Raw genomic sequence first — 12,701 nt, 5'->3', positions numbered from 1 at the left:
CATCATATGTTACTATGTATGATAATTGTACTTATATGTACCTGTATAAAAATGCTGATGGATGAAGATTAAGAGGCAAGAACCATGATTCTCCACCCCACAAACACTGTAAACCACCACACCTCCCTCCTTCCCTCCCATGAGCCACGGTGAATTACCAAACACATCCTAACTCAAGCGAGACTTTAATAACCCATCAAGTAACACTTAAGTAGTGAAAGTGGCCAATGACACAAGTGCACTTAAAACTTTCACATTCTAATGACGCATCTTACTGAAACTTTACAATGCTAGTTGTCATTTGTCTCCCGGGACTATGTGCCAGCCACACAAGGTGGTCCCGACGGTGTCTTAACATACTAGCAACACAAGGTGGTCCCGACGGTGTCTTAACATACTAGCAACACAAGGTGGTCCCGACGGTGTCTTAACATACTAGCAACACAAGGTGGTCCCGACGGTGTCTTAACATACTAGCAACACAAGGTGGTCCCGACGGTGTCTTAACATACTAGCAACACAAGGTGGTCCCGACGGTGTCTTAACATACTAGCAACACAAGGTGGTCCCGACGGTGTCTTAACATACTAGCAACACAAGGTGGTCCCGACGGTGTCTTAACATACTAGCAACACAAGGTAGTGCTCCCGACGGTGTCTTAACATACTAGCAACACAAGGTAGTGCTCCCGACGGTGTCTTAACATACTAGCAACACAAGGTAGTGCTCCCGACGGTGTCTTAACATACTAGCAACACAAGGTAGTGCTCCCGACGGTGTCTTAACATACTAGCAACACAAGGTAGTGCTCCCGACGGTGTCTTAACATACTAGCAACACAAGGTAGTGCTCCCGACGGTGTCTTAACATACTAGCAACACAAGGTGGTCCCGACGGTGTCTTAACATACTAGCAACACAAGGTAGTGCTCCCGACGGTGTCTTAACATACTAGCAACACAAGGTGGTCCCGACGGTGTCTTAACATACTAGCAACACAAGGTAGTGCTCCCGACGGTGTCTTAACATACTAGCAACACAAGGTAGTGCTCCCGACGGTGTCTTAACATACTAGCAACACAAGGTAGTGCTCCCGACGGTGTCTTAACATACTAGCAACACAAGGTGGTCCCGACGGTGTCTTAACATACTAGCAACACAAGGTAGTGCTCCCGACGGTGTCTTAACATACTAGCAACACAAGGTGGTCCCGACGGTGTCTTAACATACTAGCAACACAAGGTAGTGCTCCCGACGGTGTCTTAACATACTAGCAACACAAGGTGGTCCCGACGGTGTCTTAACATACTAGCAACACAAGGTGGTCCCGACGGTGTCTTAACATACTAGCAACACAAGGTGGTCCCGACGGTGTCTTAACATACTAGCAACACAAGGTAGTGCTCCCGACGGTGTCTTAACATACTAGCAACACAAGGTGGTCCCGACGGTGTCTTAACATACTAGCAACACAAGGTGGTCCCGACGGTGTCTTAACATACTAGCAACACAAGGTGGTCCCGACGGTGTCTTAACATACTAGCAACACAAGGTAGTGCTCCCGACGGTGTCTTAACATACTAGCAACACAAGGTGGTCCCGACGGTGTCTTAACATACTAGCAACACAAGGTGGTCCCGACGGTGTCTTAACATACTAGCAACACAAGGTGGTCCCGACGGTGTCTTAACATACTAGCAACACAAGGTGGTCCCGACGGTGTCTTAACATACTAGCAACACAAGGTAGTGCTCCCGACGGTGTCTTAACATACTAGCAACACAAGGTAGTGCTCCCGACGGTGTCTTAACATACTAGCAACACAAGGTAGTGATCCCGACGGTGTCTTAACATACTAGCAACACAAGGTAGTGCTCCCGACGGTGTCTTAACATACTAGCAACACAAGGTAGTGCTCCCGACGGTGTCTTAACATACTAGCAACACAAGGTAGTGCTCCCGACGGTGTCTTAACATACTAGCAACACAAGGTAGTGCTCCCGACGGTGTCTTAACATACTAGCAACACAAGGTAGTGCTCCCGACGGTGTCTTAACATACTAGCAACACAAGGTAGTGATCCCGACGGTGTCTTTACATATGAGCAACACAAGATGGTCCCGACAATTTCTTAACATACTAGCAACACAAGGTAGTGGTTCCGACGGTGTGTTAACATACTAGCAACACAAGGTAGTGGTTCCGACGGTGTGTTAACATACTAGCAACACAAGGTAGTGGTCCCTGTGTGTTAACATACTAGTAACACAAGGTGTTTACATAGAAGCAACACAAGGAGATTATTGTAAGCTGTCCTCTCATTTATCCTGCTTCCTATCTCTGCTTCTCCTAATCTTCTTTGTTTAGCTTCTCTTCCTCTTGATTTTCACCTTGTTCTCCATCCCACCGTTCTTCCCTGTTTTTCATGTCTTAAACTTATGCCTTCTTCTGTCTCTCTAAATTTCTTGACCTTATCTTCATTTTCTTAATCCTGCCTTCTCTTTGATCGCTTCATCTTCCTCTCCTCTCCTCCTCTTACCATGTCTTTCTCTTGCTATCCTCATCCTACTTTTTCCTGTGGTCTCCTTCTCTTTGCCTTATTTTCATATCTTTTATCTGCTCTTTCTTACCCTAACCTCCCGTTACATCCTGCCACTGCCCTTTCTCTTCCCCCTGCCTTCATCTCTTCTACATTTTCTCTTCTCCTTTACCACTTTGCCATACTCTCTCCCTCTCCTTCTCTTCATCGTCTCCTCCTCCCATTACATTTTCCTCCTGCTTTCCCTTGCTGTCATCACTTACCTTCCTGGTGCACACCGTCCGCTAAGTTATTGTGCTGTGGATGGCGTGCTTCAGAACACCTGTGTTTTAATGACATCATTTTGCACCATTTTCCTTGACGTTCCATCCCCACCTTCTCCGTCCCCACAACCCCCCACCCTCTCCCTCAACTCAACCCCATCCCCTCACATCAACCCCACCCCCTCCCACAACCCCACTTCCCTCCTTCCCTCCCTCTTTATTCAAATCTCTCTCTCACTCAACACCACCCCTTCCCTCCCCTCAACCCCACCTCCCTCCCTCCCATCATCCCCGCCCCTCTCCCCCATCCCCTCCCCCCTCCCCCATCCCCACCCCTCCCCTCAACACCAACCCTCCCTCCCAACCCCACCCCTCAACCATGACCCCCTTCCCTTAATTACACCCCTCCCCTCAAATACATCCCCCCCTCAACCCCATACAAACGCACAGGCACACAAGCACTCTTGCCGCGCACACGCAGTCAAACGTACATGCGCACGCGTTTGAACCAGTTGTCTCAAAAGGACAGGAACAGACTGAGAGATGTGGATAGAGAGCATCTGAATCTTCAAGACTCGTATGAATTTAAAGAATGCTAGGAAAAGTTTTTTCAGCCTCACAGTGATTAGGAAATGAAATATAAATGAGGCGCTGAAGGCTCCTGGAGGGGGGTCATCGCCCCCTCGGACCTGTCCCGGACTAGACCTGCTGGTTGATAACCTGATCAGAAAGACTATTGATGCTCGCAGGACACAGGTCAAGGTGAATACCGCAGCTCAGATGATAGGGAACTACCTGGAAGAGCTTATTACATATAATGACTTGGAAGTACAGGTAAAGGAAAATGGCCCTAAATGGTGAACTAAGGAAAAATTCTAGGAAAGACTTTAGAATGGTAAGAAGGAAAATAGAAAGAGAGAAAAAAAGACAGAAGTGAAGGCAAAGAGAGAACTGGCGCTGATATATATCCACATAAGGTAAAGGATGATAATAATGAACCAGGTAACACATTTCAAGGAAGAGGTGAACTGATAATGGATGGTAGGGAGTTATGTGAAAAAATGAAAGAGTTATTTATCAAGGAATCTGAGAGGATGGCAGAAAAAGGTGAAAGGAAGGAATAAAATGTAGTATCTGTTGACTACTTGTAAGGTTCCTGGGTCACTTTACCCAGTGGTCAGTTCCCTCACTAAACCTTCTGGTTAATGGTCTGATCAGTAAGGCTGCTCGTACTAGTAGCACAGTCCAACATAAGCACCACAATCCGGCTGATCAGGAATTTGAGAAACTTGTTAAGATTTTTTCGAAAAGACACTTTTAATCTCTTGATAATTACCCTGTGTATGCGGGGTGTTGAAAAGTCTTAGACCGAGACCTTTAAAATTATCGAATTATTTCTTAATAAACTTGCTGCACCCTTTTCATTGGTGACATTTTGTACCACCTACCGAACCTCTGGTAAGGAATAATTTCAGAGTGCAAATTTAGAAACAATCCCTCTAGGGTTATTTAATAGATTATGATGCATTTTTCTCGCCTTCGTGCCAGGGAGAACAGTAAGGGAAGTTAAGCATTTCCAATAATTTAGGTGTTTGAAGCAATACTGGAAGTTAAAGATCTCCATTCATTCTCCCTATCCTCCACTTCCAGTCTAGTGAGTACAAGTGCCTTAAAGAGTATCACCATTTGTCTGGCATTACTTAAATTGAATATTTTATACAGTGCCCATAAGTCTGGAACCATAGCAAAAAAAAATAAAATAATAAAAAAATGCAAATAATTTTTTTTTTATTTATAGAACATGTTCAGTGTATCTCCCATTTATTAATGGTACAATCAAGTACATAGTGAACAATATCAGGAATGATGTAACATGGGGTGAGATCTGGACTCCGCTCCGGCCACTCACAGGCTCTCAATGTCGTATTCAGTGACCCACTAGTTCCAGAATTATGGTACACCCTGTGGTTATCCTTGCGGTTGGGAGAGTAATTCTGCTGTGATCCTGTATGCAAATGATCCTGTATACTCGTGAGACTTTATGGTGGTGAAGTCGAAATTGTCAAGTTTTCTGTAATCTTTCTTGGTAGTCGTATATTGTTCGCGGTAGATGATTTATAATTATTATCATTATTATTATTATTGTTATTATTTGAAGCGCTAAACCTTAGTGGATCTTTCAGCGTATGGAGTGGTGGAGGCTTGATCCTCCGTTCGCAAGCCTCGACACAGAAACTATTCTCGCAGTTCAGACTTCCTCAACTCAGTAGAGAGATTGTGTCATTAAGCCGAGTCCTTCCATCTTATAAGATATAATATTCAGGGATCTCCACCTAACTTAATAAGCAAAGAACTGGAATTTTATTCATGACCTTGGACAAAAAGACTAAATTTTCATATAGAATATAGTTTCACGCTACTGAAGTCGTAACATACGAGATGTTATCAAAACGCTCCTGGACCGCCGCGAAAAAAAAATAATGTTGTTTTACCCAATCATCTGGCCCAAGGCCGGACTCTGGGAGTAGAAAAACTCGGAACTTTTCAAAGATATATTAAAGGTACCTAATCGAAATTGTCTACCACGAAGTACTCTCCGTGGGAGGCTATACACTTATCCCAGGGCCTTATTTTTAGAGCTCTTCTTTCTTTTTAGAGCTCTTCGAGAAGTGGCGTCTCGCGCAGCCTGCTCTTCAGCTTGAATCTCCTCCACATAGATTAAACTTCGACCCTTGAGTGCCGTTTTTATTTTTGGGAAGAGAAATAAGTCACAGAAAGTTAGATCTGGAGAGTAAGGAGGATGAAGGACTACCGCCATGTTGTTTTCGGACAGAAAAAGATGTTCTTTCTGGTCTTGAGCCGGCAAGCAAGCCACAAATTTTGCAACCACTTGCCTAATGTTCAGATTATCAGTTAATATACTTTGACACCACCCATAAGAAATTTCCACAGCACTTGCACTATCTTGGATACTCTGACGACCATCTTTGTAAACAGCCTTTCTCACTTTTTTCAATATTAACGTCTGTTTTCGACATTGATAAACGACCAGAGCGTTCATCATCTTCAACTGATGTTCGTCCAACTTTGAATCTAGAAAACCATTCAAAACACTCTCCTACCCATTTCTTCGTCGCCAGATTCTTGCTGAAGCATTTTGTGAGTTGCACCAGCCGTTTTACCTGGCTTGTAAGAGAATTTTACAAACAAACGCAGTTCGTTCTTTTAGAGATTCCACTGAGGTACACAATCGCAACAATTCATTGACAACACAATAAAAATGCCCCTCTGACCGACTACACTGAAACTCGCCACGCTACTTCACAAAGGAGTATAATACGCAGGGTGATCTACGTTGCCATCATATTTCACCCCGAATGTGCGCAAAAATCTGAGTCCAGGAACTTCTTGATAGCACCTAGAACTTGTATCTCTTTTAGTTTTATTTAATTTTAATAATTATATTTAAGAGGACAATGTGTATAATAATAAAGATATTCTGATTAAGGAGTCAGTGTGTCTTTCATAACATACACGAAAACAGTTCGATCCTAATATTAATGATGTACTATACCTACAAGTTGATGAATTAGACATGTGCAATATCTGCTTATCTTTTGAAGACGTTTTACCAACATTTTCATCTTCTTTCTCCAGTTATATCACCTTCTACTGTCTCTGGTTAATAAACTTTTATTAAATTTATTAAACCACTGACTGGCAGAACTTTCTCAAAATAAAGACACCCATGTGTTGCACGTGTCTAATTCGTCTATAAATATAATATTTAACATTAAATATAAATATTTGTTTTATAAGCCATAATTCGGATATGTTAGGTTGCGCTGTAGAAAATTTTAAGAATGAAACAAACTGTAACGGAATATAAAACAAACTACCCAGTAGAGAAGAAAATGCTTATGTCAGATCATCACACGTTCAGGGATCAAACTAGCATTACTATCATAACTGCAAAGAAAATAATTGCCTGTATAACTAAAAAAAATCAAAACAAGAGATGCTGTACCAGTGATTACACTAGTTAAATCACTTGTGATCTATAGACGGTAATACTGTTTGCACACTAGCATCATCCTCCCCACCCCACCCTTTTAAGGCAGGTATAATCGCAGATCTGAAGGATATACAGAGAAGCTTCACTGCCTGTAAAAAGTCAGCCAATCACCTAATTATTGACAATGTCCGAAGTCTCTGAACTGGAACACAGGGAAGAAAGATGCATCATAACTTACACCTGGAAAATTCTGCAGAACTGGTCTTAAATTTACACGTCGATATTACTCCCTACGAGAGCATGAGAATCGACAGACGGTGCAAAATACCTTTAGTAAAATTCAGGGGTGCAATGAATACGTGTATAAATAAAATACACCCACATAAGTGTGAAGGGACCAAGAATCTTCAACTCCCTTTCTTCATACATAAGGGAAATCACCAGTACACCCTCTCTACTGTCAAGAGAGAACCTGGTAAATTTTCAAGACTAGTCCCTGAGCAGCCAGGCTGTGGTGCCTATGTTGAACTTCGTGTGACCAGCATCAAGACTGTAACTGATAAGGACATTGACAAGGTGGCTTGGTCTGGGACTGGGCCGTGGGGCGGTGACCCCCGAAACAGTTTACAGGACACCTACAGGCTACATGCAGGAGTGTCGAAGGATCTATCTCCTGTCGATTCTATGAGCTATTTCCCCTTGGGCCAGTGCTGGATCTAACCATCTGGTTGACAGCCTGATCAGTCAGGGTGAATTTATAAAATATTTGGTCTCCCTTTAATATTAGGTTGAGGATGCATGTGTGAGCAAATAAAGATTTACATATCTTTTATTTTATGGAATATTAATGTTATATGTCTTGTGATCTAATATATATAATTTTGTCACTCGTGGATAAATCATTTTATTTTCGACTAGTATTATTAATGTCAAGTAATTTCCTTGCAGGTAGGGAATGTTGTCAAGGCGGTGTGAGAGGTGGTCAGCAGCTTAGTATTGCAACCAATACTGAGGTAAGAAAATGGCTTTCTTTAATAGTAAAAATATTCCCACGGGGTTGTGGTCCCTGTAGAGTGGACACACGAGCGTGTACACAGTGTGATAGTGTGCACAGTGCACCCGATCGTGTACATAACTAGCATTAGAATACACATGCCCTGGCTTGTCTACCTTGTGTGTAACAAATATGGGCGCGTACTCCATGAATGTAAGTATGTACACAGGCGTGTCCACCATGACCTGGACACTGTCATCACTGTTGTGTGTGTAAAGAGTAAAGGTATAGTTGAGAGCATGTGACTGCGTCTCCAGTGAGGGAGAGTATGTACTGCATGTGGACCACGTGCTTTCCCCGCCTTGGCTGGGGATCTTTTTATATTTAAATATCAATATTAATTTTACGTGTTAATGTTGCTATTGTCTACAAAAAACTAAGTCACTGGAAAAGGGGCTCTCATCGCCTCATTGACGAAAATAACAAAGGTCAAAGAAGCACTGATGAGAGTCAGTTGGAAATACAAAACTAGAGGTTGCAATAGAATCTAAGACTCACCCTCAAGGATTCTTACTAGTAAAGTATATTATACAAAGACTCAGAAAAGTAGGTCCACGTAAATGAATTTCGGAAACGTTGGTAATGATCAAGGAATACATTTAATTTATAACAGTTATGATTACAAATTCCTTATACAAAATATGATAACGTGAAATAATAGAAAGCAGTAACTCTGGTGGAATTAATGACCAGAGTTATTAGTGACTGAGATACCAAACAAGTTGACATTAAGAGCACACAAGTTCCCAGATATATTTTCACTTTCCAAATGTTTATTAAATATGTAAAGAGGAACAAAAGGGCACAATACCGTGACTGGAACAATACACAAATAACCCACAAATAGGAGAGAGAAGCTTATGACGATGTTTCGGTCCGACTTGGACCATTTACAAAGTCACAGTGAGACTTTGTAAATGGTTCTCTTTGTGTGAAAAGGAACTTAATAAATTACAAACTTATCTCATTTACAAACCAGCCAGGACTCAGTAGTGGGCATATTACTGTGTTGATAACAATGGATTTAATTTTAAGTTACCTTGATGAACATGTTGCGTTGAATGAAGGAAAAAGTTGAACAAAAGGAAGTTCACTGAAGTGTTTGAAAATGTAAATAACGTTAACGTCAAAATTTTCTCTTTGGTTCTCACTAAGGTTAGTTGACGACACTCAACCCAAGACCACAAGTGACGGTGATGGTGAGGAGTGATGATGGTAGTGAGAGTGATGATGGTGGTGAGGGCCATGGTGTGAGGGTTATGATGGTGATGATGGTAGTGAGGGTGATGATGGCGGTGAGGGCCATGGTGTGAGGGTTATGATGGGGGTGATGGTAGTGAGGGTGATGATGGTGGTGAGGGTTATGATGGATGTGAGGGTGATGTGTGGTGAGGGTGATGATTGCGGGAGTGATGGTGATGATGGTAGTGAGGGTGATGATGGTAGTGAGGGTTATGATGGATGTGAGGGTGGTGTGTGGTGAGGGTGATGGTGATGATGGTAGTGAGGGTGATGATGGTGGTGAGGGTTATGATGGATGTGAGGGTGATGTGTGGTGAGGGTGATGATTGTGAGGGTGATGGTGATGATGGTAGTGAGGGTGATGATGGTGGTGAGGGTTATGATGGATGTGAGGGTGGTGTGTGGTGAGGGTGATGGTGATGATGGTAGTGAGGGTGATGATGGTGGTGAGGGTTATGATGGATGTGAGGGTGATGATTGTGAGGGTGATGGTGATGATGGTAGTGAGGGTGATGATGGTGGTGAGGGTTATGATGGATGTGAGGGTGGTGTGTGGTGAGGGTGATGATTGTGAGGGTGATGGTGATGATGGTAGTGAGGGTGATGATGGTTGTGAGGGTGATGATGGTTATGAGGGTGATGATGGTTGTGAGGGTGATGATGTGTGGTGAGGGTGATGATGATTGTGAGGGTGATGGTAGTGAGGGTGATGATGTGTGGTGAGGGTGATGATGATTGTGAGGGTGATGATGTGTAGTGATGGTGATGATGGTGGTGAGGATGATGATGGTAGTGAGGGTGATGATGGTGGTGAGGGTTATGATGGATGTGAGGATGATGTGTGGTGAGGGTGATGATTGTGAGGGTGATGGTGATGATGGTAGTGAGGGTGATGATGGTGGTGAGGGTTATGATGGATGTGAGGGTGGTGTGTGGTGAGGGTGATGATTGTGAGGGTGATGGTGATGATGGTAGTGAGGGTGATGATGGTTGTGAGGGTGATGATGGTTATGAGGGTGATAATGGTTGTGAGGGTGATGATGTGTGGTGAGGGTGATGATGATTGTGAGGGTGATGGTAGTGAGGGTGATGATGTGTGGTGAGGGTGATGAAGATTGTGAGGGTGATGATGTGTAGTGATGGTGATGATGGTGGTGAGGGTGATGATGGTAGTGAGGGTGATGATGGGTGTGAGGGTGATGATGGTGGTGAGGGTGATGATGGTTGTGAGAGTGCTGATGGTTGTGAGGGTGATGGTGGTGAGGGTGATGGTGGTGAGGGTGATGATGGTAGTGAGGGTGATGATGGTTGTGAGGGTGATGTGTGGTGAGGGTGATGATGGTGGTGAGGGTGATGATGGTTGTGAGGGTGATGATGGTAATGAGGGTGATGATGGTTGTGATGGTGATGGTGGTGGTGAGAGTGATGATGGTTGTGAGGGTGATGATGGTGGTGAGGGTGATGATGGTAATGAGGGTGATGATGGTTGTGATGGTGGTGAGGGTGATGATGGTAGTGAGGGTGATGATGGTTGTGAGGGTGATGATGTGTGGTGAGGGTGATGATGGTTGTGAGGGTGATGATGTGTGGTGAGGGTGATGATGATTGCGAGGGTGATGATGTGTAGTGATGGTGATGATGGTGGTGAGGGTGATGATGGTAGTGAGGGTGATGATGGGTGTGAGGGTGATGATGGTGGTGAGGGTGATGATGGTTGTGAGAGTGCTGATGGTTGTGAGGGTGATGGTGGTGAGGGTGATGGTGGTGAGGGTGTTGATGGTAGTGAGGGTGATGATGGTTGTGAGGGTGATGATGTGTGGTGAGGGTGATGATGGTGGTGAGGGTGATGATGGTTGTGAGGGTGATGATAGTTATGATGGTGGTGAGGGTGATGATGGTTGTGAGGGTGATGGTGGTGAGGGTGATGATGGTAATGAGGGTGATGATGGTTGTGATGGTGATGATGGTGGTGAGGGTGATGATGGTAGTGAGGGTGATGATGGTTGTGAGGGTGATGATGGTAGTGAGGGTGATGATGGTTGTGAGAGTGATGATGGTTGTGAGGGCGATGATGGTGGTGAGGGTGATGATGGTGGTGAGGGTGATGATGGTTGTGAAGGTGATGATGGTTGTGAGGGTGATGATGGTTGTGAGAGTGATGATGGTGGTGAGGGTGATGATGGTTGTGAGGGTGATGATGGTTGTGAGAGTGATGATGGTGGTGAGAGTGATGATGGTGGCGAGGGTGATGTTAATGAGGGTGATGATGGTGAGGGTGGTGATGGTATTGAGGGTGATGGTAGTGAGCGTGATGATGGTGGTGAGGGTGATGGGTGTGAGGGTGATGATGGTGGTGATGATGGTGGTGAGGGTGATGGTGGTGAGGGTGATGATGGCGGTGATGTTGAGGAGGATGGTGGTGGTGAGGGTGCTGGTGGTTTATCCGTCAGGAAACACGACTGTGATGTCTCCTGACATTGCTCTTCGTCATGTAATAACCAACAACTGATTAATTACCCGCTGGCTTCCCGAGGGCTAGGCTTGAAACCGCCCTATCACGTCATTGTGAAAAAAATCTAGATAATAATAGTCTTGGTGTAATGAAAACTTTTCACTATATATATAACACAAATTAAACGGATACAAAATAAAATACACAAGGTGAAATGGGTGTATATTTTAGCCCCCGACAGAGGCCCTTTTCAGCAGATAAGTTATCTGTTGTTATTATCCCTAATATTTACTTAATTTAATCGGTTCACATCTGTAATTTATATAAATTCGCCTGAAGCTCAAATCCCAGTTCCTCGTGTTTACAATTTATACCACCAGTGTTGCTATGTTTGACCACAAGTGTTGCTATGTTTGATCACTAGTGTGGCAATGTTTGACCAAGTGTATTGCTGTATTTGAGCACCAGTGTTGCTGGTTTGATCTGTGCAATTTTACAGTTTTCACAACCGCCACTCGTCGTGATTCCACAAGTGCATTTCCATTTACACATCCAGTGGAACCTCTCCCTCCCTACCCACCCACTTCTTCCTGTCTCAGTTACCAAAGCCTCTACAATCCTGCTAGGAAAAACATAAAAATTACGAGACTTATGTACCTTTCATGACCAAGGACACACGAGAGGATGAACTAAAATTTTGCCAGTTGACACCAATGCAGACCTATCTATTACTATGCAGACCTATCTCTTACTCTAATTAACCAGTGTTGGCCGTAACACTCCAGCGTTGACTGTCACACTCCGGCGTTGCCTATAATACACCAGTGTTGACTGTAACACTCCAGCGTTGACTGTCACACTCCAGTGTTGACTGTAACACCGATATTGACTATAACATATATGCGAGTTATTTTTCGGTAAACAGTACTACGCCATTCTATATATACAGTGGCTGTATTGGCGCCTACGCGCTCCTATAACAGTCACATCCTCCTGAATGGGATATGTACTGAGTTGAAGGTTTGAAGTCGATCAGGAGAGGGTTTCTCGAATCACGCAGAAGCTCAAATCATGAATGATGTATATGAAACCGACCAGACGGCACCTGTACATGTCAGTAATGACATGAACCTTGCA

The 12,701-nt window shown here is 43.8% G+C and overlaps 1 protein-coding gene across 1 annotated transcript in view; it reads left to right on the top strand.

Annotated features, from left to right (window-relative positions):
• The window catches only part of LOC128699181 (uncharacterized), a 1,354,363-nt gene that overhangs the window by 437,966 nt on the left and 903,696 nt on the right, over positions 1-12,701 (top strand). The window contains exon 2 of the mRNA XM_070090158.1: positions 7,769-7,829. The gene's annotated coding sequence lies outside the window, so the exon portion shown is untranslated. The remainder of the gene's footprint in view (positions 1-7,768; positions 7,830-12,701) is intronic.

This window comes from Cherax quadricarinatus, chromosome 31 (assembly GCF_038502225.1).
Source record: "Cherax quadricarinatus isolate ZL_2023a chromosome 31, ASM3850222v1, whole genome shotgun sequence".
Lineage (NCBI taxonomy): Eukaryota > Metazoa > Arthropoda > Malacostraca > Decapoda > Parastacidae > Cherax > Cherax quadricarinatus.
The sequence above is the reverse complement of the archived record's forward strand: the minus strand, read 5'-3'. Positions and strand labels throughout refer to the sequence as shown.